General features: G+C 38.4%; 1 long non-coding RNA gene across 1 annotated transcript; it reads left to right on the top strand.

The window, feature by feature from the left end:
- The first annotated feature begins 11 nt into the window (after positions 1-11).
- Positions 12-26,463, top strand: LOC107315961 (uncharacterized). The gene is made up of 3 exons (XR_004307773.2): positions 12-146; positions 13,654-13,759; positions 26,327-26,463. It is a non-coding gene; the product is annotated as an uncharacterized LOC107315961 (long non-coding RNA).
- The last annotated feature ends 1,415 nt before the right edge of the window (positions 26,464-27,878 follow it).

Genomic DNA, 27,878 nt, shown 5'->3' with positions numbered 1-27,878 from the left:
TTTGGTTACTGCCCACAGGTACCTATATGGATAGAAACTGCCAGACAGAAGATTCTTTAACAGAGCAGGAAGGTACTCAGACATCAGTGTCCAACCTTCTTGCTTTCCTGGGTGAAGAAAGAGGAATGCTCTTGGGCTGCATACACGTAAGTTGCTCAGTGTTGTTCAATGGAAGTCACTGCAAATCTTAGTGAGTTCTTGAGGTGTTCATCAGAGATTTTTGATGAAATTTTACTCTTCTTTTACTTCTTCTTTGACATTTGTTCACAAAAGTGTGTACTGGCAAAAAGCAATGACATGAATAAGGCATGGTTGTGAAACAAGGAATATTATTCTCTGGTTGGAGAGGTCTTCTGAAAGTCTGGTGAAGAGATATGATCAGATTTTTGAGTTGAAAATCTGATTGCAACTTTATACATTCCAGTTGAAAATTTACAGGTCATGTATTTCTATGAACTGAAAATGGTGTTATAAACATAAATCAATGATTTTATTTTTGTAATCTTGAGACCTCTTCTCAAATTCCTGGCCCCCGTGCCCAGTGCTTCTTTTCACTTCTCCTACTCTCCATTGTCAGACTTTGGTTCGTGTGCTCAGTCACGTTGCTGTTATCCCTTTAACATTTTTGTGTCCTTCTGGAAAGGCAGCACAGGTTCAGTGCTGACCTCAGCTTACCTGACAGCCTCAGGTCCTGTGCTCTCAGGGCGGTGTCACAGCTGCCATTTGAAATGCTCTTCGCTGTCTTTTCCCCTTTCCTCCTAGATATGGGTTTGTCCTGGGAGATAATTAAGCAGAATTCCCCACACCCCGTGCATTCCTCTACACGATGCAGCATGCTGGGTGCTTGGATGTGATTGCCCATGTCCTTTCTCAGGTACCTTGTGTAACTGCAGTCCCAGACATCCATCCACAGTTTCCTCTGCTTTATTCTTCCTCTCTGAAAGTGTTCCTGCTGTAAAGCTTGGTTATAGATATTATTTGCTGTGGAACATCCTTACATCAGAAGGGTTGTTCTGATTACAGACCTGTGGCAAAGTGTTTGGTCACTGTTCTTTCTCACAGTAATTATGTTATTTTCCTAGTAACTAATTTGGGGTGAATACTGAAACACAGGCACTGCAGCTGACTTAGAAATGTCCTCTGCTGACATTCCCCAAAACACCAGTGTTATGCAGATCAAAATAAAAACATTATTTCTCTTTGTTACTTTAAGGTAATAGCCCGAGTTCTTCCTTTTCCACTGCTGTGCTGTCCCTGAAGCTCCTTGCTATTTCTTGGTTCTTATTTTCTCTCTCACACGTTCCTCTCTGCAGCTCTGAGACAGCATCCAGATGGTCTGCTCCTGACTGAACCCTTTCTGGAAGGAGCTCCGCTCCTGTCACTCACAGGAGGAGGATGCTGGCCTGACAGCGGCTGCAGAGCAGAGAGCTTTTCCCTTTCCCTAGCAGCTTGGATAGAGATACACTGGAAAGAGAGGGAAAGATTTCTGTGTGTTAAGCATATAAGCATGTAATTTATGTTTGTGTGGAGTTGCATATGGACATATAAACAAACTGTGGAGAACATTAGGCATCAATGTACTGTTAGTTGCCTCCCCCTTCCCTGCTTTGAGCAAGCAGCCTGTGTTTTCAGATGATGTTTTCTAACCTGAAGCGCTACCAGTATTTGCAGGATTTCCTACTGGTTTTAAATGGAACCTAGAATTTTCTAAATGTGACAGGTATTGAGGCTCTGCAGCAAAGGAACCAACTATGTGTAACTGTCTCAGAAGCTTTTCCAGTGCCTGGGCAGGTGCTCTCACTGTAAATACCTTCCCCAGAGGTATGGGAAATTCAAAAGTTCATCTGTGAGAAGGAAAAAGTTCCTAATGGTGATATTTCAGTCCCAATTTTGCACAGGCTGGACAAGATTAGACCTAATTTGCTATATATACTCCTGATGAATGTTAGGAACTTTAAATTCCTTTTAGCGAATTCCTTTTCTATGGAGAGTTCTTGATTTATAAGCAAAACCTACTACTATGCAGTATTTCTAAAGAACTGAAGACATACACTTCAAATTTAAATTACTTGTGATGCACGTAGTCTAAAAATGGAAATGCCCCTGCAAATCATATGATGCTGATGATTTCTCCAGTGAAGAGTTAAGTGAGTCAGTCTATCTGGTCTTAACAATTAGGGGCAGAAATCATTAATAATTTAATTCAATTATAACCACTCCTTTGACTATGGCTGGTGTAGTAAATTGCAAATATGAAATGCTCATGCAGTAATTGTTCTGAAGATCATTCAGGACAAATAAGACTGAAAAAGATGTTAAATCTCTTAAAGGACTTAATCATTTTTAAGTCATACATTAATTAAGGTGTTTATTAATCCTTGCAAATTGAATTCTTTATTCAGAATAAGTGCTATAATTTTCTCAAGTAAGTGCAGCGTTTCTAACACATAAGAGAGGTTGAATTGCTCAATGTTAACTTTAGAATTGTCTATAATAACTTGAGGGATGCTGACAATTAACTCGCTCAACAACTCCTCTATGCCTCCAGCAAGTTTTGTGCAAGCTTCCCTGCCTAAAAGTCTTGTTGCTGGCCTAGTTTATTTGGGTCATTTACCAGTCATTGTCTGCTGCTTCATTTCTTGCTGACCCTAATTTATCCATCCGGAATTAAAACAGGATGTAGAGAATTGATTCTGTGGCTGTGGGTGCATGCCAACCATCGCAGCAGTTGAAGCACTTTAGTATTCGTTGTGTGGCTTCTCTGGGGGATGCTCACAAACATAAGGGCTGGGGGTCTGGTAACCTGCTGCTTGATGTCCCCACTTTGAGGGTAGGAGGAGGACTTTGCAGGCGTTGCAAATTCACAGCTCTCCCTGAAATATCTCCGTGAGTCAGGTCTCTGGCTATCATCTGACTTCTGCTTGCTTAAAAAAAACACAAAACACAACACATTTAGAAAGCATGAAAGTCAGGCTGCCAGTTCATGATTTTCTTTTGTAGCTCCTGAGTACATCTCAGTTGTTGTCTTCGTATTCCACTCTCCTGGGACACCTGTATAAAACTCATACTGAGTGCTTCATCCTCAAGCAGAAAATAACCCAGTGGTTATTGAAAAAGAAGTGATTTTGATCCATGTCATATTTTTCTAGGAAACAAATTTAACTGAGCTGAAAAGTAATGTTTTCAGGTATGTGAAACACTGAAAACAGACTGTAAAAGATGTGTGACAGAAATTATGTCTTTTAGATGAACAGTGCAAGAAAAGCACTGGGTTTTTTCAGGCTTTTCAATCCTTGCAGATCCCTTCTACCTAAAACTATACATTGCCTTCTGTGCTGCAGTGCCCAGGGATAAACATGAATCCTGCCTCTTCAGCAGAAATGCAGTGATCTCACTGCAGCCATCCCAGTGCAAAGCCATGGTTCTGCAACAGCGTCTGCAGAGCTGCCTGGAAGAGCACAGTCGCAGGAAAATGAGAGTGTCTTCTACATATGGCTGTAGGCTTGGCTTTGCTTTGCTTCCCCCCTCCTTTTCTTGTTGGCCACGCAGACTGTGAGAACTGTCACTGCAGCAGATGGAGCATATTTAAATTGCATGAGAACTAAAATATTGGGTAAGAGAATGTGAATCATTTTAATGTTGTGCTGTGGTATAAGAGTTATCGTTCACTCTGTCACTGCTCCATGTTATGGACAAGACTCTCAGCTCCAGCTGTAACCAAGGAGCACGGAGTATTGGCAGCTGAGGGCATTTTAATTTTGTACCCTACGTGGCTGTTATCTTCTCCCACACCACATTTTCTATGGGTTATCTGAAAGTTTTTCACAGTGTTTAAATAGAACAGCAGGGTGACTCTGACCCCAGCAGGATCATAGAATTATTATGATCAGAAAAGACCTCTAAGATCATCTAGTCCAACTATCCATCCACCACCAATATTGCCCCCTAAAACATGTCCCTTAGTACCACATCTCCATGTTTATTGAACACCTCCAGGGACAGTGACTCCACCATCTCCCTGGGCAACCTGTACTAGTACCCAAATGCTCTTTCAGATAAAAAGTTTTTCCTGAATGGATGGATTGCAACTGATGGGTGTTGTTCCTTCACTGCTGCAAGTACGGGTGGATGGGCTGACTGTGCATGGCCAAGTACTGCCACTGGCATGAAAGGTATGAGTAGAAGGTAACTGTGAATAGTAATTGCCTCCATTTGGTTGGCTTTCCTGTTTATTCTGCTGGCTGAAAAAGACCTCAAGAGGGAAAAAAAAGAAGAACACTTAAGCACTGAAGTCTGCTCAAGCCAGTGGACATTTCCTAAACATCCAGGTGCTGATGGTTTGATGTTAGTAGTTCCATTGTTCACATCACCTTTTTAAACTGCTGCTCAGAGGGAGCAGTCCTGTGTCTGTGCAATTCGGGTGCCAAATAAGAAACTGAAGTTTAAGTCTTGATTGTGGCTGTTAGAGTCCCTTCCAAATGCAGTAAGTTGTTGGACTGAAGTAATTTACCTTTGCAGGCTGTTGGAAGTAAGATACATAGAATTTTTCTGAATGCCATCTGAAATAGCTCTTCTTAGCTACCAAGTGCATTTATTGCACCTGCGATTACTGAAGTAATTGACAAGGTCCATTTTTCCCACATTAGACCAAAAATGAAACATTTATTTTGACACACTGGGCTACTGCCATCTGTGCTCTAGCATCAAAACATTTTTCTAATGTTCTATTTCAGCTGTTCCAGTTGGCCTCCAAAGAGCTTAAAATCTGGCAAAAAATAGCACCAATGTTTAACTGTGCACAGAAGGTATTATTTATATGTCAGTAGCACATTGTTCGCTTTCTAGGTCTTTAACAGCTGTATATAATGACATGATCCTTTACACATGCTAGTTTTCATGGAATATGTCACATGGATATTAAGTACAAAGCTGGGGGTCAGCAAATCATTTTGTATTTTCCTCGTGTATATAAATATGGTACACATTCCCTGAGTGGAAACTCAGTGAAAGCCAGATAGCATGTTATTTTATCAAAAGTAATGATGCACTTTTCTGGCATTTGCAGGAAAAAAAATATATTTCTGTTAATCTGAGTCTATTTGTCAAAGCCTGGTTTCAGAGTTCCATTTAAATCTTTTTGTAGATATATCGTATATAATACCAGCAATACTATCCCCACAGGCAAGAACCAGGGCTTGGCTCTCATGACCTAATTTTGAGAGAGACAATAAGATTATTGCATTGAGGTGCAGCTGATATGGGCGCCCAAGGGCACCCCTAAGCTTGAGTACAGCTTCTGTGATGGAAGGTCACCTCACTTCTGTGTCTGTAAGCTGTGAGACAAACAGAAAAGTCAGGAGGGCAGAAAGCCCCACAGAAACATGTATTTTCAAAAGAGATCAGTCCTGTACTGCAAAGTTCTCCTGAATAAATTGATTGTAATTTTTATTATAAAATGATTCTGGATGTGAGACTTTTATTCCTAAATTCTAAAGTTAATTGTAGCATTAAGTAAAGAAATACACAATTATTTGAGCTAACCATTAGAAGATTGTTAGGAGCTTGTGGCTCTGGGCAGCCTGGTCTAGTAATTGGTGACCCTGCCCACAGCAGGGGAGTTGAAACTAAATGATCTTTGAGGTCTTGAAGTCCTTTTCAACCCAGGCCATTCTATGATTCTATGATGCTTCACGTGAGAAGTAATGGCAAAGTGGAAGTAATATAACACACCAAAGATTTATCATATTTTCCTTTTCCCCTCAAATGCAGATAAACTCTTCTAGTTCCTAAGCAGCACATTCCAGATGCTGCTTGCTATGACTTCTGCCATAAAGCTAAGAATGCATGTCAATCTGTAGACACATTGCTTGGAAGCCGCAGAAAAAAAATGTCTTCAGGCAGATTTTTAAGCAAAATGAACACATCATTCTCCAGATAAATTGTGAAAGTTTATCCTCTGTAGTTGATGCTGAAATCGAAAACATTACAGAAGTAAATGTCTTTTGATTCAAGCTCATCTTGTTCCATTTGGACAACAGCTTGAGGGGGAAAAGATGATTTGCAGCAATTTCTGAGAAACCCAGCAACTATATCTTCCATTAACTGCTGCCCTATGCAAGCCAGCAAGAGCTCAGTACCCTCTTACTCTCAATGCCCAATGGACCAGCATCTATTTGCAGTTAAAAGAAAAAATATTCAAAGAAAATTTTAAACTCCTCAAAAATAACAAAGAGGATAAATTCTCCATTTTTAAACACTATTATTTTGTACAATATTGGATTTGTATGATTCTGTGTTGAGGTTTGGGTTAAAATAGCAGCACTTAGAATCAAAGTAAGGATGCATGGTTTAGCTGGAATATAATAGCCATAGCTGTAAAAGCCATAACAGACTCAGGAGCCTCAGTTTTGGAGTGCAATCTAAAATCAAACTTTATTTCACTCCCTATTCTTATATCTTGTCATGGTTATAACAGGTATGTACATCTCTGTAGTTGTGTAGCACGTGTGACCTTTCTTTTCCCCACAGTATCATTCAGGCATCTTGGGGTTAACATAAGTGAGCAAAGAAGGCTATTTCTGAGATTGCTGGAGCGTTCACTTTGATCATCCATAGATGAATCAGCATGTTGTCATCTCTGTAGGTCTAGACGTAAGACAGGTGTAATATCCAGCCCCACGCAAGTCACAGCAGCAATGAAGGCCCTTTATCTGAGCAGTGTGAGAGCACATTCAGTCAGAAATCAGATGCAGGCTCAGAAGCAGTCAAGCAAGATCAGCTCAGCTAAAGCTCTGGGGAAGAAAAGAAAATTCTGGCCTGAAATTCTGTGAAATATAAATAACAAGACCAGTTTGTGTTGCATAAGCATATGCTGAATGATGCGGAAGAAATAATAACCTATAAAACCAGGAGTCTCTATTTCCCCAAAGGTAAAGCCACTCATTGCAGTTTAAGCCTTTTCTTGTCCCATTCTGCTCTGTCTGCAATCACCATCTTTGCTGATAAATACTCATTGCATCACTGTCATCACGGAAAGGTTCATGGGCACTCTCATGTATTTATTTAGTCAGTAGCTTCAGTGTTTTCCTTTTTCAGTAAACGTCATCTGACTTTACAAATGCAAAAGCTAAAGGCTCACTCGGGATTGTGGGGCAATGCAAATTTTACAGACGAGGTCTGGTATTATCTGAAACTTATTTGTTAATGATTTTTTTCAAGTCCTGCAGGGTAGTTGGTGCACATTAAATGAAATTCCACAGAAACCTGTGGACTTTGCAAGCCTTTCCTTAAAGATTTTTCAGTGGAAAATGATATTTAACAGCTCCAGTTGTAATGGAGTTCCCCGCAGTGCTGGTTGACCTACAACCAATGGTCAGATTAATATCTCAAGGGCAGAATTTTCTTCGGTGGAAGCATGGAAGCATTCGGTTGAAATGGAAGCATTTCAACAGCTTGGATAAAATACAAGATAGCGGGATAATGCATGGAGAAAAAGCTCACTTTATTTTAAAATAAATCATTGCAGTAAGTAGGATACTAAAATAATTCCTAACTTGAAAAATTTGCTATAGTGCATGTTAGAAGATGTGGGAAAAAAATGGGATGATCAAGCTATACAGAGTAAGGATAGCAATCTGTTTTGCTCATCAAAGGCTTACACTGAAGTATAACTCTTGCCCTGACTCTGAAAAGTCCTCGTGTGTCTCCATCTTAAGCCATTTAAATTCAATATATTAAACCATATTTGCAAGTTATGAAATCTTTTTGTATTTGAACAGTTCACTACATCTGTAAGCACCACTTTGTTTATGATTATAATACATTAAAACAATTGATGGCCCAACAAAGCAAAGTTGGCAGGTGCAAACTGCCCATCCAGAGATCCATGTGATGCTATCTGCCCAAATTGGGCCACACCAGTATAGGACACCTAAAATATATATACAGTGAGAGGGAGACTGATGAGTAAATTATAGTCCACGTGAATATTTTTAAATTTATCATAAAAATAGACAGAAATGAGAGCATATCTGGAGAGCAACCAATGGCAAATAACCCAGCACACACACAAGCATAATTAACAGGATTCAAGAAGCAGTAATGATCATTCTTTTAACACAGCATCAGTCTGCCTAAAGAGGTGAACACATCAATAAAACGCAGCATGAAATTTTTAAAAATCTTTGACTAGTTTGGCTTTGGGGATCTTGTCAGATTATTAACTTTACTTTAACCTAATTTTAATTTTGTTTAATGTGATTTCTTTTCCATGAAGCTCTTTGAAGGAATGTTGTTTATGCAAATAAACTACAAGGAAAATTGGTTTTATAACTAAATGACAGTTGACAGACTAGACTGTAATAGCCAATTGGGAACTTCTAAAGCATGATTTGTTTACTCAGTAGTACAAATTGCATGGCTCTGATTATTAGGGACAGTAAATATCTTAATAGTGGATATTTTAATTAACAGTCCTACGGCTGGATCTCAGTCCCTGCTAAGATTGTTTTGTGCTGCTCCAGTGGCAGCAAAAATAGCCTCAATCCTTATTTCAGTACTTGCCCTATTTAATAGTTCAGAGGAGCTGGGATAATGAAGGTCAGATTTGTCCCATTCATTTCCTACCAAAACAATGCTTCTTGCTTGACTGTTTGCACAAAGAATAAATCCTTCAGTTTTTATCCTCGCTGTCAGCTATAACTTTTCTTTTTGCCTTCATCTGACTCCATAGTTCTTTCATTCTGCCTAGGATGCAAGTCCTTTTTGAAATCTCTCTTCTCCCAAATCTTAAATTCTACTCCAGTGTCAGCTCTTTGGATTTATTTTTTTTTTTTATTTTATTTTTAGAATTTTTGCTTCATTTGAATGTCAAGGTATTTCTGTCAGACAAACCAAACTAAAACCCTATAGCCACATCTCTAAGTAATATAGCAACTTTCTTATATTTTCACATGTAGAAATATGGATGCTGTGTAGGGAGAAAGCTATCGCACTCTTGCTATTTTCCTGCAAATGCAAGATTTTGCCTGCTGACAATTTTAAGTAGCATAATATGAAATTGTGCAGCACAGTTTCTGCAATAGACATTGGCCTTCATGCTAAGCTCCACTTCTATGCTGTACCATCATTCTATTATTCCTGAATCAATTAAATTAGTTAACAAGTAGCTAAAGAGACATAAGCACCACATATTGTCAGTGGCTTGGCGTAACACTCAGAAATGATGTCACGGAATTATCTAGACCAATCTATGTCCATGACGGGACAGTGCATCTGTGGGCCCCCCTCCCAGCCCCAAAAAACAGGAAAAGGAAAAGAGGTAGGGAGCTGGGCTCAAGGAAACAACCAGAGCAGCAGCAACAATCTAAGGAGGAAAACTTATGTTTACTAACTATGATATCGGAATACAAGATACCACAATATAATTCAATCTAATTAAAATCGAGGCTAATAAATCAATTAAAATAAAAGAGAGAGAGAGTTTTCTGAAGACCAAGGAACCTACTTAGAAACTGAAGGCACACAGCTTGGAAGCACACCCACACCCACTGCCAGGCAGTGAGAGAGGGAGAATCACTTCTGTGACGTATTTCCCTCTCTGACAGTGAGGTTCTCAGGGATGTGCAGTTCTTCTCTGCGCTCCACATGATGTTATGATGTGGAATACCAATAGCAAAAATTACAAAAGCATGACAAATGAATATTCCAGGTATTTTCCAAGTGTGGGAATTGTGGCTGAGGAAGAGCTGTCACTTAGCACATATAATCAATTTAATTTCTGTACCAAAATACAGATTTATTAAGCAACCTATAGTTGCTTGTTGCTTGAAGAAAAGTTGAGAAATACTCAGCTGTCTGGTTCTTCCTTTGTTCTAACATACATCAACCCTAAACCACAACTTTTATGCAGCAGAGGATAAAGGGAGATGGATTCCAGCAACTTGGAATGCCTCATCAGGTGAATTAGGCAGGGACAGCGAGGGGTCAGCTACCAGCACCCTCCTCATGAGTAGCTTAGGAACAATTAAAGAGCTTAGAAACAACCAATCTTAAATTTCCAGATATACTCTTCTTTCTGTCCTTTCTGCATCTTCTATAGATCTCTCATTGGGAAGGGACTGGATATTTGCTTTCTGATCCATTTTATTCCATTTCTGGCTGCTCTGCATGCCCCAGACAATGATGCAGAAGGTCAGTGATGGTAATGCAAGGAGTCATTTGAGAAATCTGAAGAGAGGACAGAAAGCTGATGACAACTACTAGGTGAGCAACGCCACAAACAAACTATCCCTGGCTTAGCAATGAAATCATATGGGGTGGCTGAGAAATAATAGCAATGTTAGAGTAGGAATGAAAATCATCTGGACAACAAAAGAGGAAGCTGAATTATGGTGCAGGATGTCAAGTCAGCTATAATTAGGGTAATCCAGTTGAGGTAGAATAATAATGATAGGGTGCAACATAAATAGGAAGAGTACACATTGTTCAGGAAAGCTAGAAGCAAAAGGCAGAGTAGTGAGAGAGTATTACACATTCATAATGTGCTAAGCTTAAAAAAAGAAAAAAAAGGATAACACGGTAAAATGGATAAGTTTGAGTTAAAAAAAAAACAATTTAAAGAAGGATCATAGAAATGTTTGGATAATGTTGGATGTCTGTTTTAGTCCCCTAGAGTTTAATTCCTGCTGGATAAAGATCTCCATAATGTTATTAGAAAGAGAAATATTAGCGCTAGGGGAGATTTGCTGCATTTATGGGGAATTTTGACCTTCTAGAAGCAGGTTTTAAACAAAAAACTAATAATAATGGCAGAAATTAGGAATTGCTGGATATGGTAAGTAACAGATTTTTCTCTGAACAAAGGAGATAAAGCAAAGCCATGTGTCTAAGAAATTAGGCAGCAGTTATGCATTTTGAGTTAAATATTTGAAAACATCACGTCCCTGGGATGTCTGTGAGTCATTGCTGAAGCAAAAAAAGTAAAAAAAGTAAAAACTGTGCTCAGTCATATCAGGTGAGCTAATAAAATATCAGGCACTAATTAAAATCTATCTGCAATACAACATGCCATTCTGGTTATCTGTGTTAAATAAATGTAAGAAGAAAAAAACAAAAACACAAACACATTCTGATAGCTTGTTTAATGTAAGAGCTTTTTTATTATTTGAGCTGAAGAGTACAGATGGACAAATATGCAAAACCACTTGAAGGCAGAAGAAAGTTTGATTAAAAAATGATCTTGGCTTGGTTAGACAAAATAAATCAAGGCTGGAGGGGGTAGTAACACAAGGGAAAGAGAAGAGTTATTGCAGCATAAATGATAACGTTGGCACAAAACCAACTGGACCGATACCAGTACAAGTAAAGGATAAAAGATTCTTAATCACTAGAAGATTTAATTTCTCAGTAATATTCTCTATACAGACACACCGAGACAAAGACGCAGAACACAGTAAAGGTGTAAAACTGCTATTCCATAATTAAGGTGGTCACTTAGGTGACCTTGGCATCCAGGAGAAACGAGGCGAATTTGATTCTTGGCACTGACTAACAATTGAGCTATTTTATCCCGGTATTTTACATACTTTTATAGGAAAACATGATTTCCAATTTGGATGTGAAGTATACATTTTTGTATTCCCTGATCCTGCATATCTTGTCAGCAATTTGGGTTGTGGCTGCACTGTGTTACAATATATGTGCTTACAGTAACTAAGTTTTGGCCAAAAAAAATTGGAAATAGTTCTGAATGCATTTAGAAGAAAAATGGAAAATCATGAAAAATTATTTGAATAAAAATAGAATTTCCCAAATGAAATGGCCTTTCATCTATATGGTGTTACTATGGAGACATGATATCTTATTGAGAGCAAAAAAGAATATTTGGTTAGATGGATGCATACTCCCATTGTCATATAATAAGAGGAAGTTAAAATGGTTATACTTATTGCTGTAATGTTTCTAAGGAAATAAGCGTAAGAGAACACTATTACTTAATTGCTGTTGTTTCCATTTGAAGCTTGATAAATGGGAGATGAACAGAAGTAATTCTTACTGCTTTTGGACTTAGTACTTCTATCTGCAGATTCAAATGGATGTCTCTGAATCACTTTGTCAAGTTAGTAAAATACCGGTTCTCCTAGAAGTAGACATCAGTATTTTCCATTGAAAGCTGAATTACTCTGGCACAATTATCTGGAAGCATGCAAAAACTGGAAATGAAATGTCCATGTATAAGAATGTATAACAGTCTTAACATGAAGAGCAAGAGCCATCAAACCTTGAAAATCCATGAAGCATCCTCGCACTTGTCACATAACAATACAATACAAAAAATAACTTGCACCATGAGAAGGTCTACAAAACTATTGCCTTTTTAAAATCATGTTAAACCTTAATGACCTGTCTGTTGGAGACCTGCTTGCAGGAGATGTTATGTTGCAAATGTATAATGTGATAGAGTAAAACATCAGTGCTATTCACTCAAGCTATTACTAGAGACAGTGAAAACAATTTGAGCACCAGAACAACCAGTCAGCTGTTTCCCAGCACTCAGCTGGTCTTGTCTTATCCAAATGCAAATTCTTTGTTATGTAAGGCAACCTAGCTTATTCTGTCTTCACTAAAAATGATCCCATGTTGTTAATGCCAGATGTTTCCATGCAGAGCTCAGGAATGACGGATGGCCTTGGAACATGCTACAGCTCATCACCCCAGTAGCACTACTGAAACTCCTCAACACTTCTAATCCAGCAATCATATTACTGTTGAAGCTTGAAGCTAAATGCATCAGCTTGAGCTGCCTGGGCTCTCTCAGCATCAACTTGCAGAAGGGAAGCACTTAGGCACATTAGGAAAGCTTCAGAAATAAGTTGCTAAGTTGATAGATAGACAGAAGCTATGCCCCCTTAGAGAGCTACCTGCAAATTGTCAATTAAAACTGCTAACCCACAGCTGAAACTACTTTGCTGCATACTTCTGCTGATGCATTAAGTGGAGTCAGAACATGTGACCTTAAGGTTGTACCTCAGTGGCTTATAAAACCTTGGCTGGGTGTTCCTTTGGCTTGCATTGAAGCAGAAGAAGTAGTTTTGTAATATGTGGAACTGAAGTTTTTACTCTGCCATTTGCTAGGAATTTATTTGCTTAAAAAGGAATTCAATGCAGGCTTTTCTGATGGCAAACAAAAAGATATGTCTCACTTAAGTTTCCCCAGATGAATCGTAAAATATAACTTAATATGCACATGCATCTGTTCTGTGGAAACTACGGACAGGAGGAAAATTATGTGAGTGTTTTAAAGGTTCTTTTGTAATGACAGGCACAATTGTATTTTGTTAATGCAAGCTTGAAGTTATAAAGAGGAAGAACAGTGCAGACAGAACATCTTTCTGTCCTTTCTGTTCCCTTTCCTTTCTTATTTTATATCTAGCTTAATAGGCTGATGCTATGAGAGATGTTTTTTTCGTGTTGCCCCTGAGATGTAGTTTTGTTTGTATTTATTTGCCTTCTAGAGCTGAATTCAGAGTTACAGAAGCAGTTCTGGCAGAATCTGTTTTTCTGGTTGCTTTAAACTATTAAGACTTCTATGATAATACTGCGGTTTACAGAAATTATGCAAAGAGACAATTGAATCTTATTTTCTGCCCTCAGATACCTGACCTGCTCTAGGATTACAAAAATCCACATTCCTGTTACGTGACAGAGGTCAGAATTTACTGGCATCAATGGCAGCTGCTGCAGAGAGCAAAGCACTGAGGTATGCAATGTGATGAGCAAAATATGGAAAATTATATCTGTTATGTGGAGGTGGAGGGTGAATATTCGCTTGTGTTGTGCCTTTTGTTACCCAGCCAAGATTCCTTCAGTCTGTCACCAATACAGCTTCTTGTTGACTGTGCTGTCTGTCTCTCAGGCGTGGAAATGCCATTTCTGCTTTCATCCTTGTTTTCCTAGCAATATGGTGAAGGGAAGAAAGAAGTTCTTAATATTAAAGAGAACAGTGCTGTAGCACTTAACGAGGTCAGAACTGGACATTTTGTCTGTATAAAGGCTAATGCAGCTGCTAGTAATGTACAGGAATAGTTAAGCCTACAGATTTTTGGCATGTTAGTTTTGGCACTGAAGGCCAATTAGTCTGTTGCGAGATAATGAAAGGTCACACTGATGGCATGGCAAAGAGAGCGTGAAGTCTGAACAGGAGGTTCCAGCATGCTGCCTTTCTGGAGTGTGCTGACAGAGACAGGTATGGTAACCAGGCAGTTGGGTCATCTGGGGCTTGAATTTCATAAACGGCAAGAAATGCCCTTGCATACAGGGAAAACCTCATTCCCAAATGCTATCTGTTCCTTCTATTACACTTAATCTTGATAAATCCCAGCCCAGAAGCAGACTGCCCAAATCTGGTTTGGGTGATACAACAATTTTAACTATTAAAATTGGGCCTCTCATCTACTGGATTTTAAAGATGTTTTTTGACCACAGTAAAGAGCTCTTCATCATAACCTTTCCCTTGTCTTTCCCCAGTACAAATTTATAGTTCTGAGAGCTGTCACTATACCTGTGGTTGTCAGTGCTGAGAGGCTAGAGGGAGAACAGAGAAATGTATTTATATTGCCAAAAATAAAAGCTTGTAGTGATCATAACTTTAATTCCTCTGAACTGAAAGTCATTCTCCCCAAAACATCCAACAACATAACCTGAATGAGGAGGAAAACAACTTGGTCATTATTTGAGACAAAGGCAATGTATTTCTTCTTTAATAATAATAACTTTTAAAAAATAAATAAATAAAAAGAGAGAGAGAAAAAAATAAGCTTCAAACAGTATTTTAAGTAGAGCTTCTCAATTTTTTTTTCCTCAAAGGATTTCTTTCACAGTATAAAACTTAGGGGAAAATAGATCATTTTCCAACAAATAATGTGGGTGGATGAAATCTGAAAAACATTCTATTTTCATTGTTAGAAATGAGGAGGTGGGGAGGTGGAATAGCCTTAAGTTCTTGAGAAGCAAGAAAACAAGTTTTTCAAGGACATAAAAAACCATCTTGTTACAGGTTGAAATCTGTAACAATAAAATTAGCTTTTGGGAGCATGAAGGCTCTCTTGCATTGAGGAAGCTAATGCATAATTAAGCTGAAGGTATTCTGATAGGTTGATATTTTCAGACTAGATTTAATGTATCATGGCTATATACAATACAGTTGTATGTCAAACCAATTCTGATGAGAACTGTTGTGCTGAATACCTCTGAAAATTCAGCTCTGGCTCTCTTTTGAGAAAAGGACCTGTTCCTACTGGCTTGTTTTAATCTGAAGAGAGCATCACTTCCTTCAGGATGTCAGGTATTGTGTGAAGCTCTAATTATATTTTGTAGACACAAATTTTTCTTATTTTATGCAGAAGCTATAATCACCACATTAATTTGAGAAAGCAAAGGAAGTGTCAATATAAATTATGAATAGGTGTTATCTGCACAAATACACCAAAGAGAAAGCACGGGCATCTCTACTTCCTGCTCTTTGTGGAGATTCAGAACTCTGGTTGCTTAGCAAAGAGTGAAATGATGGCACTGCTAAATTATCCTGTCCTGAGAACAGGTGCTGATAATTCTGATTTTCATGGAGTTTGAGAGCAGAGGTGACCATCTTCACTGACAGACATGTCAGAGCCCAATAATCACTTCTAATTAAAGTATATCCATCAGAAAGCAAATCAGCACATCTCATTACTTGTTTTGGTAGTTGATGTTAAATCTCTGCTGTCTTTGCAAAGTGAACTTTCTGTTTTCAATTTCCAGTTTATCCTTACTAAGATTTAGAGTGTAGAAATTCCCATTCTGTAGAGAAAAGTACATTTAATTTGATGAATAATATTCTTTTGAATTTATTTTGCAAAGTTGTTTGGTATTTCCTCCAGCACTGCCATCATTGTGATTCTGGTTTTGCCATTTTCTTAGTGTTTTCTTTTACGAAGGGTACCTAGAGTGCATGGTAGTTTGTATCAGATCAACACTTGATTCTGGATCAAAAACACATTCATACTTCTCCTCACAAGTTCTCATGTATTTCTACGGTCAGTTTTTGTTTTCAAGGCAATAATGAGGCAAATAGTGCAGATTTTTTATTTTTTTTATGAAAGATGTTTAACTTGAGCAACAGTTCTGAAATGAGAAATTACATGCTCATGCATGTGTCCAGTCTGCATATGTCCATAGAGCGCTCTGCACAGTCTGTAGCCTCAGGCAAAGCAAATTGCTGGCTTGTCTGGAGAGATTTCATTTGCCTCCCACCGGCTTTGCAGAGCAGCCTAATGTCTGCCTGTAGCTGAGCATGTCGATGTGTGCTAAACATGTCCTGGGACCCCTGCAGAATTATGATCCCTCACAGTAATACCAATATTAATAGCCTGAAGCTCACAAGAGTGCTGTCAGGGTAATGTCAAACAGAAATAAGAGACTGTGCCTGATTTGCACTTGTAAGTGTAAAACATCTAATGAGTCTTAAATTCAAACATTCACAAATATCACCAGTTACTTGTTGGTAAGCTTGGCATTGTATGTGCAAATAGCAGTGTGTGCCAGAGCCCATATAGTTTTAAAATTGGCATAGATTACAGGTTGTTTGTTGCTGCTTTCAAATTGAAATATAGCTTGGATGGTATTTGGTGGGAGTGTATCTTTGGTGGGACTATATATTTGCTGTCTTTGTGATAGTCAGAAGAAACAAGAAGCTGTTCTTTTTTGTGAAGTCATAACTTGGGATTTGACTTGGTCTTTGTTGCACCTTATCCATATAATCCCTTCCTAACTTTTTTTTTTTTCTCATAGAAGAATTCAGGCGTGGATACATCATAATCTATTTTTAAAGCCCATCTCAACAAAATGCTATACTTGATCTTGTATCTGAGGTATTGAATTTTCAAGTTCAGGAACTTTCCTATAAAAAATGCAGTGTTTCAGTCCATTAGTTACTCACTTTATTTTGACCCAGCTTTAACTGGATTGAACATTGTGCAAATGAGAGCTGGGAAATGGCCTTCAGTAGAATGAATGATTTGATGATCTCCACTAATTTGTAATAGGACAATGACCACATTAAGGAGATGTTTTGTGATTTTTCTTTTTTTCTGTCTTAGAAAAGACTTCAGGCTACATACAAACAAAAAAATTAAAAAAAATGGAGCTGACTGCTGTTTGTATTTGGTATCCGTCACTCAAATATTTTCCTATCATATCACAGAATCACAGAATTCTGAAGAACTTGTTAGAATTTTATAAAATCCCTTACATATATGTCGCGCATCTTCCTCTAATTTGTCCAACATGTTGCTCTCATTATAACAGAACCTGCAGCTCAGGCTTCGCTTCAAACTGCTGTTCCTAGGAACCTGTTTCAAATCTATCCTCCAATCATCTGAAAATTCTTACTTCTCTAAGTCCTTAGTATTCAACAGGAGGAAGTCTGTCTTGGTAAAAAAAACATCTGTTTGTGGATTAGTTTTTGTTGTTATAGTTGTTTTCCCCTTGCTTTTAGATTACAATGAGAAGGCTCATATTAAAATGTCAGATTCCCCACCAGCCATGAAGTTATACCATTGGCAGTAGTAGCTAGCTAGCAAAGGGGAAAAAAATCTAGTATGGACTGTGCTCATCTATAACAAGAAAATTCCCAGCAGGCTTCTAGGACAGCTTCCGTGAAACAGTTGTCCAGCAGTGCTCTCCCATGCAGTGAAGGTTTTTGGCAAAATCCTTTCCAGACAGATTTCATAATAGAGCAAAGCAATGGGCACTCCCAGAGACAGAACACTTAGTTGATAAAGGAGGAAGGATAAGATAGGGTGATGCAGTATCCTGAATTTATATCCAGTCCATTTAAAGACGTCATTTAAAAGTGCTGAAAAAGTATCCTGTGTGTGAACAATGAGATTGCTGGTGGGAGTTGTTCACAGACTGGGAGATTCCAGTCAATAAAAGCTGACATAGGGTTGAAACGATGCTGTGAAGAGGGTTTTTAAGAATGTCTACTGTTAACTGCATTTGATTATCAAGTCAGTCATTTTAAATTACATTTTCTGTGTATGAATCTTGAAATGGCTTTTAGGTCAAACTAATCAGAACAGTTAAAATCACCTTCTTGCTGTCCTATGGGGTCTCATTAACCCACACAGAAGAGGAAACCTGCCACTTCTTACTCTTTCATTTAATTTCTGCTCAAGTAACCAGCCTATTTCTGCTTGTCTGAGTTGTCACTTCATGAAAAGAAGCATTTATTAAAAACTCGAGATGAAATTTATTTTATTCTTTTTATTCATAAGATGGGACTTACTTGTGGCATAGCCTTACTTCCTGATCCAACCAATATAGGAGTAGTCAGGGTGCCATATGTGCCAATGACCTAAACCCCAAAATCCCCTTGTGTATAAGCTTGGACTTGTACTGGGCAGGTGGAGTGCAGTGCTAACCTTCGTTCCAGTATCAACTGAAGCCTGCAGCATGTACTTTCACTGAAATAACCTGGTCTTTAGTAGAGAAAGCATGTATTTTATGAAGCTAGTAGATATAGATGCTTTAAATGCTCTAATTATAGCAACTTTGATATAAGATATCTAAACTAAGCTTACAACCAACAGAGAGGCAACAGCTGATCTTCTAGGGAAAAAAAATGGGCACTTGCATTCAGTAAGTTATCCATCATTCCTTCCTGAGATGGGCAGGTCTATTCACCTTCTCTGAGAGCCTTTTTCTCTCAATTGACTATATAAAAGCAGCCTAAACAAGGTGGTCGTATCAGATGCCTGATAACCGGGGGTTAATGCCTGCTAGCACTTGCTGGTCATCATTGTGCTGCTTAGCCTGCACAAGTTTACCCTGCACAGAAGGTGAGAGAAGACCACATAAACCCAGAAAGACCAAAGAAAGCAAAAGATAGCTTCAGCCTAGCAATACTGTTGACTGAGAAAGGGAAAAATATGATTTCCTGTCCTTCCTCAGATTGTCTGTACATGTTAAATCAATTTGAGGATTAAATGGAAATGGTAATAGTAACGGTAATAGCAATTGTTAAAGCACAATTATTTTCAATGATATAAAAGTTCTTATGTTAGATGCTCTTAAGTATTGTCTGTTCAAAAGATGTTTTCCCATCTCTTCAGTCTTAGACCAACTACCAGGAATTTCAAAATCATAACTGGAAAGATAAAAAATGTGTATCTGGGACCTAATTTTGTCTTCTCATTTCAATATTAAATAGGATGTTCTTGTTCAGCTTCGGCCTCCAAAACTCATCTGCAAGTTTGACTAGGGAGCTGAATGGATTATTCAAAGCATGTATGTTTGCAGCATCGAAGAGGATTGTTTTGATTCCATTCATTAGAACAATAGTGAAAATAGCATCCAAATGTACTCACTGTGACTGCCCATAATGCTTTTATGCATATGCATGAACACAGTCTTGTGCTGTCACATGGGCTCTGTGCGTCAGGTTGAATCGTGTTGTACTCACTAGTTATTATAGAAGCGCTTTCTCATCTGATTTCTTTCCTGTTATCAATTTAAATCTTAAAAGGCAAGCAAATAAATTTTCTCAGCCATCATCTTCTAAATTATGTACTAACATTTAAACACCAGCAAGTTTGAAGTCTGTAAGCATCTGCAGTCATTCAGTACTTTTGCTAAAGTAAATGAAACCACTGACCGTTTAGAACCAGTTGAGCTCTCTCTGGTGGCTAATTTGAGTTTTACAGCTTCTTATTTGTTTTGCTCAAGTCGTATTTTCTTTAAAAAATACTACCGGCTTTAACTTCTGACCAGTCACTGGTTATTGATTTGATTTAGTTCCAGGAGTGTGCTAATATTTTTTTTAAATAATGCCCCAAATTAAAATTGTTCTCCCTAATGTTTCTAGGTGTTTCCACGGTTATGATGCAAAAGATGGGTCTGATGGGAATACAGGACTCAAGTGATGCTCTGCCATCACTAAATCATAACTGTTGGAAAAGATCACTAAGGTCACCAAGTCCAACTATCAACCTATCCCCACCATGCCCACTAACCATGTCCCCCAGTGCCACATCTCCGCAGCTCTTGAATGTCTGCATGGATAATGACCCCACCACTTCTCTGGGCAGCTTGTTCCAATAACTCACGCTCTCCATAATTAGCACAGAAAAATGACAGTTTCCAGAGCCTACCCTCTTTGTAAGACAGCTCAGCTGTTTATCTTTGGGTTACAGTTAGGGGCTTCTTGGGCTAAGTACATCCCAGTTCCAGAGGCAGCTGTGCTGCCATGGTCTTGTTCATAGATTCTTTTCTTTTCTGAAAGCTGTGATAAATGCAGAGCTAGTGAGGGCAGGTCTCGGCACCCTCTGCAGCATAGTTAGCACAAAGATACAGTGGTAAAATGATACAATAGGCTGATGTGTGTGCTTGGATCAAGGCCCAGCTTCAGGTGGCAGCTTGGTATTAATTATTTTAACCTTGATGAGGCAGCAGCAGTTAGACCAACTGAAGACTTGTGAGGTCGTCCCACTCCTTCTTCCTGCTGAAATGCAGCTGTTCCCTAGGAGGTGTCATCCAGACACACATTCACTGTCTGGCTGAACAGAAAATCCCAGGGGATGCCTGCACAGACTGAGTGTGGAGCTTTGGCCAGAGGAATCTCTTTTAAAGGAGGTGAAAATTAATGGAGATGAAAATGGTGGAGTGGGAATGCTTCCTGTGCTTGTCACACTTGCACAGGGAGGCCAAAAAAGGTTTGTCTGTTCCTGTCTGCTTCAGAAGTTGGGCAACAGTACAAGAGGCAAGGGTACCTCTGGTACAGCTAGAAAGTTGTACATATTTAATATTCCCACAGTCCTTCTGTCAAAACATTTTGTACCATGTGAGCTGAAAACAATGTAGTTCATAAAAATAATTTTATTTTTATGAAGTACGTTTCTGTGATGAATAGCATCATAGAATATCCCAAGTTGCAAGCAACCCACAAGGATCATTGAGTCCAACTCACAGCTTCACACAGCACCATCCAAAGTTAGACTGTTTGTCTAAGAACACCGTCCAAATGCTCCTTGAACTCTGGAAGTTTGGTGCCGTGACCACTGCCCTGGGCAGCCTGTTCCATCCTCTCTGGTGCAGAGCCCAACCTGACCCTCCCAGGATGTAGCTCCATGCCATTCCCTTGTGCCCTGTCTCTGTCACAGAGAGCAGAGATCATCACTGCCCTTCTGCTCCCTGTGAGAAGCTGTAAGCTTCCATGAAATCTCTCCACAGCCTCTTCTGCTCTGGGCTTGACAAACCAAAGGACTTTAGCTGCTAGTCCCCTTTTGTTGGTCTGTTCAGGTGTTTGATTTTTCTAGTAAACAGGCTTACCTGGGCAAGAGAGAAGGTGACTGGCTCTTATCACTCTGACTGCTATGCACTTTGTTTGGGGAACACTTTGTGATCCTCATAGGCTGGCATAGGTTTCTGTATTTTGTTACAGTAGGATTGGAACTGTGCATATTATTGTTCAAAAACTCAGAATTTATTTTTATAAGCATGCTTTACATGGCTGGAAAAAGACTTGGGTCTCTAGAAAGAGAGAGTTGAAAATAACAGGTGTCTTTGTTTGCTGGATCTTCATCTCCCTTATAACTGAAAACACGTTAAGGCTAATGCTTCAAGGCTAAAGAGACCCGGTTAAAGTTTACCCTTCCGCAAAGGCTAGCTAAAGGTACATGCATAATTTAAATCATACTTGCACTCTATTTTAAGGTTTTAGGTGAGACTTAAATGACTTATCAGCCTTAAGCTGTATCTTCCCCCTGAGAAGCAATCCGTATGCAAAAAGTAAATCAGAGGTGCATTAATTTCTTCAGTGCGTAACTTCAACGAGAAAAAGGGTATTTTTTTTGTTTGTTTTATGACTTGAACCACCTAGAAAGCAATGAAAAAAGCAGCGCATCACTGAGATGCCATCTCTCCTCCTAAGCATGAAGGTAATGCTCTGTGACACTAATGTAGCCTTGCACCATCTGCTTTTTCAGTCAATAACACTCAAAGCTGTTTCTTTCAGAATTCATTCATTTTAAATGTTTAAATTTTCAGTGGAAAATATACAGATCGTATCGTTCTTCTCATATGATTTTGTTCATATTGGATTTATATATTTTAAAATCAAAGAGACTAAAACTGTATGTTAACAAGAGAGAACTTAGTCCTGCAAAGTTCTTGGAGTAGATTTTTCCATGATAAGCTCTTACTGATATAGAGATACAAATCCTTAGGAGGTAAGGGGGTTATACAAATCCTTAGGAGGTAAGGGGGTTATCTGTGTTATTCAGTAACTTTTAAAATAAATGTTTTAGAACAGATCCTAAGGAGGAAAATCAAGTACTCAATGTTTCTTTTTCAATAAATCTCATAATGAACTAAAAACTCAGGATAGGCTGACAAACATAATCAAGAGTTTTGTGCTTTTTAGGTCTGGGAAGTTGACATGTAAACTGTAACCTCGCACTGAATAGAGCTATTCAAACACACAAGTGTGGGTGTCAGCTCAAATCACATCTAACGTCATCTGGGGAAAGAAGAGGGGCATTAAAGAGTTATTCAAGGAGAAGTTATTTTCTCAGTGGCAAAACCTAAATATTCTCATACCAAATATTAAATATCAGTAGTCCTTCGATATTAAAAAATGCACCAAGTCCCTATCCCTGCAATATTATGCCCTTTAGTACTAGAGGCCACATGCAGTAGTGGTTTCTTCCAATCCCCATGCCTAAGGACAGGGGTACAGTCTTTTCTTGCAAATTTGGATCTATTTCCTTATCAAAGCCTTTGTCACCATCAGTTTATGCTGTAAATTCCTCCACTTGCCAGTGTAAACACTGAAAACAGTGAAGCTGTGGAAGAATTTAGAAGTCCTGTGCAGAGAAAATTTTGTGTTGGTAGTCTGCTAAGATATGTGTTGTGAAAACTAACTTTTGTAAATGCTCTTACTATTTGGGATGGCATTTTATTTATTAATCTATATTATTAATACTAATTATTTATGCATAAAGGTAAGTGTGCCGAAGCAACAGTGAGCCTGAGGAACTCTCCTGTGCACAAATTTGAAAGTATCACAGAGAATGCATTTGTATGGAAAAAATTGAAAGTGACACCAGAGGAGCTACTGTATAATGTGAACAGACAAAGCAAAAGGGCTACATGACAATCCAGAGAGAGAAAGAGAACTGTCAGATGAAATATAAAGGTGGAGCAATCACAGCACTCTAGGCTGTTTAACTCTATTGATGCCATTCCAGGAGGAGTGCCAGGATTTATCATACAGTTTACATTCATTATTCTGTGTATAACAAACCACTACGGCCTAGATAATAGTTATTAGATAAAGATGTCCTCAGTAGAGTTTCATATCAGCTTATACAATATACTCATATATATGTAAAGGATTAAAGCAGAGAAAGGGCAGAAGAACCTAGATATGCATTTTGCCTTCCTTAAATCAGCCGTTTTTCTAGGAGGCAGGTTAAGGATATGTTGGAAAGTAATGTTGCTATTTGCACTCAGTCTCTGTACTGGCCAGAAGCTATATTCAAAGGTCTTATTGAGTTGCAACCCATGGAGTGAGCACCTTAATAATATATATGTGTTTGTGTGAGTGAGTATGTACGTCTATATAAATATACACATGCATACACCAAGTTTCTTGTTCTCATGTGTAGCTGATATCCTGGCAGATCTGTCTCAAACTATGATGTGAACTGGCAAGTGGGCTGCCAAGACTGAGATGAAAGAGCATGACAGAGACTCTAGAGTATGGTAATATTATTCTCATCACAGCCATTCTTATACTGTTATTTTATTTATTTTTTGTTATATGCCTGGGGTATGCCTGACACATTGCAAGACAAAAGGAAAGATGCTTCGCTTGTGTCCTTAATTCATTTTGCTGTGAAACGCACAGCTGTGCCTTCTGTAAAAGAAGAGAGGCAAGTTTTCTTATTTCTGTGAGGCATAAACCTTTCAAAAGCAAGAAATAGCATCCCAAATTGTAGGAACTCAAAAATAGTACCTGCAAGTTCTATGAGATACTTTAAGACCTGAACAAATTAATTCTGTGATTGTTATCTCATGGAAAGATTTTTCTTGCCTAAATATTTTCTTTTACAAAGAGATGACTTCAGATTTTTCACAAAAGTACAGTTAATGAGTGCTCCTCCTATGTCCCCCTCACCACTAGAAACTTGTTTCCCATTTCTGCTCTACAGAGATATAATTTATGTCTCAGTAGACTCACTGTATAACTCTTCTCTCTGTGATATGCCCTAGGTTCCCTAAATAAGGGCCTATTCAATTCTGTTTTTTTGGATCTTATCAAGGCAGTCCTTGAAGCAAATAGGAGTTACATTTATTAAGTAGAAATTTCATTAGTTATCACAGATGGCCAAGATAGCTTAGATTCTAAAAGGTGAACATGTTCCTAAAGATGCTTAGATTCTAAAAGGTGAACATATTCCTAAAGATGCTGGTGGTACCCTGAGAGGAAACGCTTCGTGACTTTGAGGTGCTATATGCCTTAAAACTTTCTAGTCCTATGCTTTACCTTTTTTCTGGCATGAGAAGGATTATGCTTTGATAGCTGTAGTTCTCCATGTATCTGCTGATAGACCTTTGAATTAATGTAACAAAATGCCTCTGGTGAGAATTGCACCTTCCCTGAGTGATTTTGGCACTTGAATCTTTCCCAAGGGCTGAAATAGCCATGTGTATGACATGCTCACACTCAACTAGATCAGAAATTGACAAGTGTCTTTATATATTTTTTAAATAGAACTGAGCTGGCAGTTGCCACATATAACCTAGTTTATTTAAATCCTCATCACAAAGGATTTATGAGTATGAATGGATGATTTAGAACTTTTTATACCTAGTAGATGAATGATCATACACATTTTGGTGGAAAACCGATGAATGCATAATATAAATAGATTGAACTTATAGTAAAGGATGATGAATATATTCAAATGGAATAATTTTGTTCTTTCACTCTAATTTGAGGTTAACAACAGAAATAATGGTGAAGTATTTAATGGTGTTAAGGTGGAATCCATGAGCTGGACAACCTTTCTCAGTGCATTTGTACCATTCATTGCAGAACAGAGCATTAATAGATGCTTTTGGTTTTCGTGCAAAAAAAAAAGCAGTGCAAGCAATATAGTGGTATTTTATAGCAAGTTCTTTTGAGAGAGACCTGGGAACATGAGGTCCACTCACTGTTTTGGCCAAGCAGAGTCTTTGTGAGTAGACATAGCCAGATATGAAGAGAAGCAAAGACTGAGCACAGAGGAGTCCAAGAAAATGCTCATATAGCATTACTTTAAAGAAAATCAAGGAGTCAGACATTTGTTGTTGCTAGAAAGCAGCTTGGAATGGGAAGGAAATCATCCCAAACTTTGCATTCTGTTGTTTTTAGTTACTGCACTGTACCAGGAAGTGTGACTTTCTGGCTGTTCTTATTAAGTATGCACAACAGCAGCAAAGATATAAGGCAGTTAATCAAATTTATCAACTCAATAATCAAATTTATGTGAAAGCTGTGCATAATGACTGACTGATTGAAAAGTGGGTCAATGTGCAAAAACTTGTTAAAAACTTAAAAGTTCTGGGAGAACCAGAAATTATGCTTTTATGGTTTTTGTTTGTTTGTTTGTTTGTTTGCCTGTTCTTTTGCAGATGCAACAGTGAATGTACTCTTGAGCTTCCTACTTGGAGGCAGGCCGTTCAACATTCTGTGGTTATATGAAAGTCTCAACTGAGAATACAATTATATTTCCTAATCCTTTTATAACACGCTAATAGCTGGGATCTTTCAAAATAAACTTAATTAAATTGTTCCCTTGATGTGCTAAGTTAAGCACTGAAACAACTAGCATGGCATAAATCATTTAACAGCCTTTATAAATGCATTTTTTCCTGGATTTTCATGCATCTGTGTCATGCTTGTACTCAGAATCACCAGATTCAGTTCCAGGAAATTCAGAGTACAGCCATGCATTTTGTGTTCAGAGCACAGAGATGGCTGCAGATTTGATGAGCAGAGGCGTCATTTCGCTTTTTGTCTCGGGTTTCAGCGAGGAATTAAAGGGAGAACAGGGAAGTTTCAGGATGTTAATGCACAGCACTAAGCTGGTCAAGCAATCCGCATGTTGTCAACACAAATCCTGTCCTTTATTATTGCATTTTCTGGTATTACCTAATTATATCTTGATAATATTCCATTTTGGCATGCATGGCCTTTCACCTCCATATTTAATGTAACCTCTCTTTTGCGTGTGGAAAACAGGCAGGGCTTGATGGCAGCGGGGCTGCTCCCGCACCGCACTTCCCGGGTGGTGATGATGTGTGAAATAGTGTCCTCTGCTGCACGAACCGACACAGTGCGCCTACCCTGAGTTGCCCCTCAGGAAGACAGACTGGAGGAGGAAAGCTTGAACAACAATAAATCCTGATCTAAAGGTAACATTTTCCCTGTTAACCTGAATATGATTTATCTTAATAACTAAATTGGCTGACAAAAACAGATGCCTTGAATGGTGGCTTGGTCCATTGCAAAAGCCTGTGACAGCTGTTGATATTGTTGCTGAGTATTGTCTCTTTCAGAAGAATAAAGGGGATGGTTACATACTGCTTACAGTGTTCTTAAGTTGAAACTAAGGACATTTCACATTTCAGAACCACCTGAGCAGTGTGGAGAAGCTCAGTTCTGACTTCAGGTGCTGGACATCCAGGGAGGCTGGTAGCCCTGACCTTATGGTGACTAACTCGGCTTAGATTCACTGAACTTACAATCGTTACACAAGCCACAACAACAGAAAGCAAGAGCCATTACAGTGGATTTAGGTGTTAATGAAAGCAGTGTTTTAAATAGTGTTGGCTACTGCCTGTGCAGTACAATATACAGTAGCACTTTATAACCTAACTCGGCCATGGAGCATTTCTCCTGCCCCATTTTGTTGTTTCCTTCCAAAGACTTGTGCAGATTACATCACATGATGGTTCACTGATGCACAATAAAACATGAATTACTTTTCAAACTTTATTCAAAACAAAATGTGACATTTACTTGGCTTTTGTACCTCTCAGAGTACTATAGGAACAATGAGCAGGCATTCTTACATCCCTTTTATGCAAACTGGGACAGAGAGAGGTATTAGAAAAGTGTCCTCTTTATCAAACTTACTCCAGCTTTCCTACATCTATTGCTACTCTGGATAAATTTGTAACTTTAGGAAGACAGGTTTGAGTGGATGAAATAAATTCTTGAATTAATTCAGGCTTTTTATTTTTTTTTAATAATATTACTGATGGCCCATTATTAGTAATTGACTTCACCATCAAATAGCTGACAACCAGCCTGAGCTTACACAGTTAGCAGGAAATGTCATGTCTTTGTGGTCTCTCTCAGATTTTTTCCAATTCTGATGATGTTATATTGGAGCATTCTCTTGATTATTTGTTTTTTTAACTTTCAGAATTTGAGAGTCCCAGTATGAATATGACATAATTTCTTTTCTAAGTTTCTTTATTCATGGTCTGGACCACTTTCTTGACAGCTGTAAGAAGAGAGTATCCTTCTCTTTAACTTGACTGCTGATATTTCTTTTTTATAAGGCAAATTATAAATAAATTATACTTAGGGGAATTGATTTGTAGGTGGAGTTCCCTGACACTTAATAGATAGTGGAAGCAATATGAGTCCATTGACCTGAGAAAGAATATTCTAGGAAGTATATGTTATGAATGAGCTTGCAGTACAATATGACAACTCAGTGATTTACCTTGGATGGAGGCAGATCACGTATCACAAATGGATGTAATCACAGTCATGCTATTTA

This window comes from Coturnix japonica, chromosome 8, assembly GCF_054131305.1.
Source record: "Coturnix japonica strain WE chromosome 8, WE-NBRP24, whole genome shotgun sequence".
Classification (NCBI taxonomy): domain Eukaryota; kingdom Metazoa; phylum Chordata; class Aves; order Galliformes; family Phasianidae; genus Coturnix; species Coturnix japonica.
The sequence above is the reverse complement of the archived record's forward strand: the minus strand, read 5'-3'. Positions and strand labels throughout refer to the sequence as shown.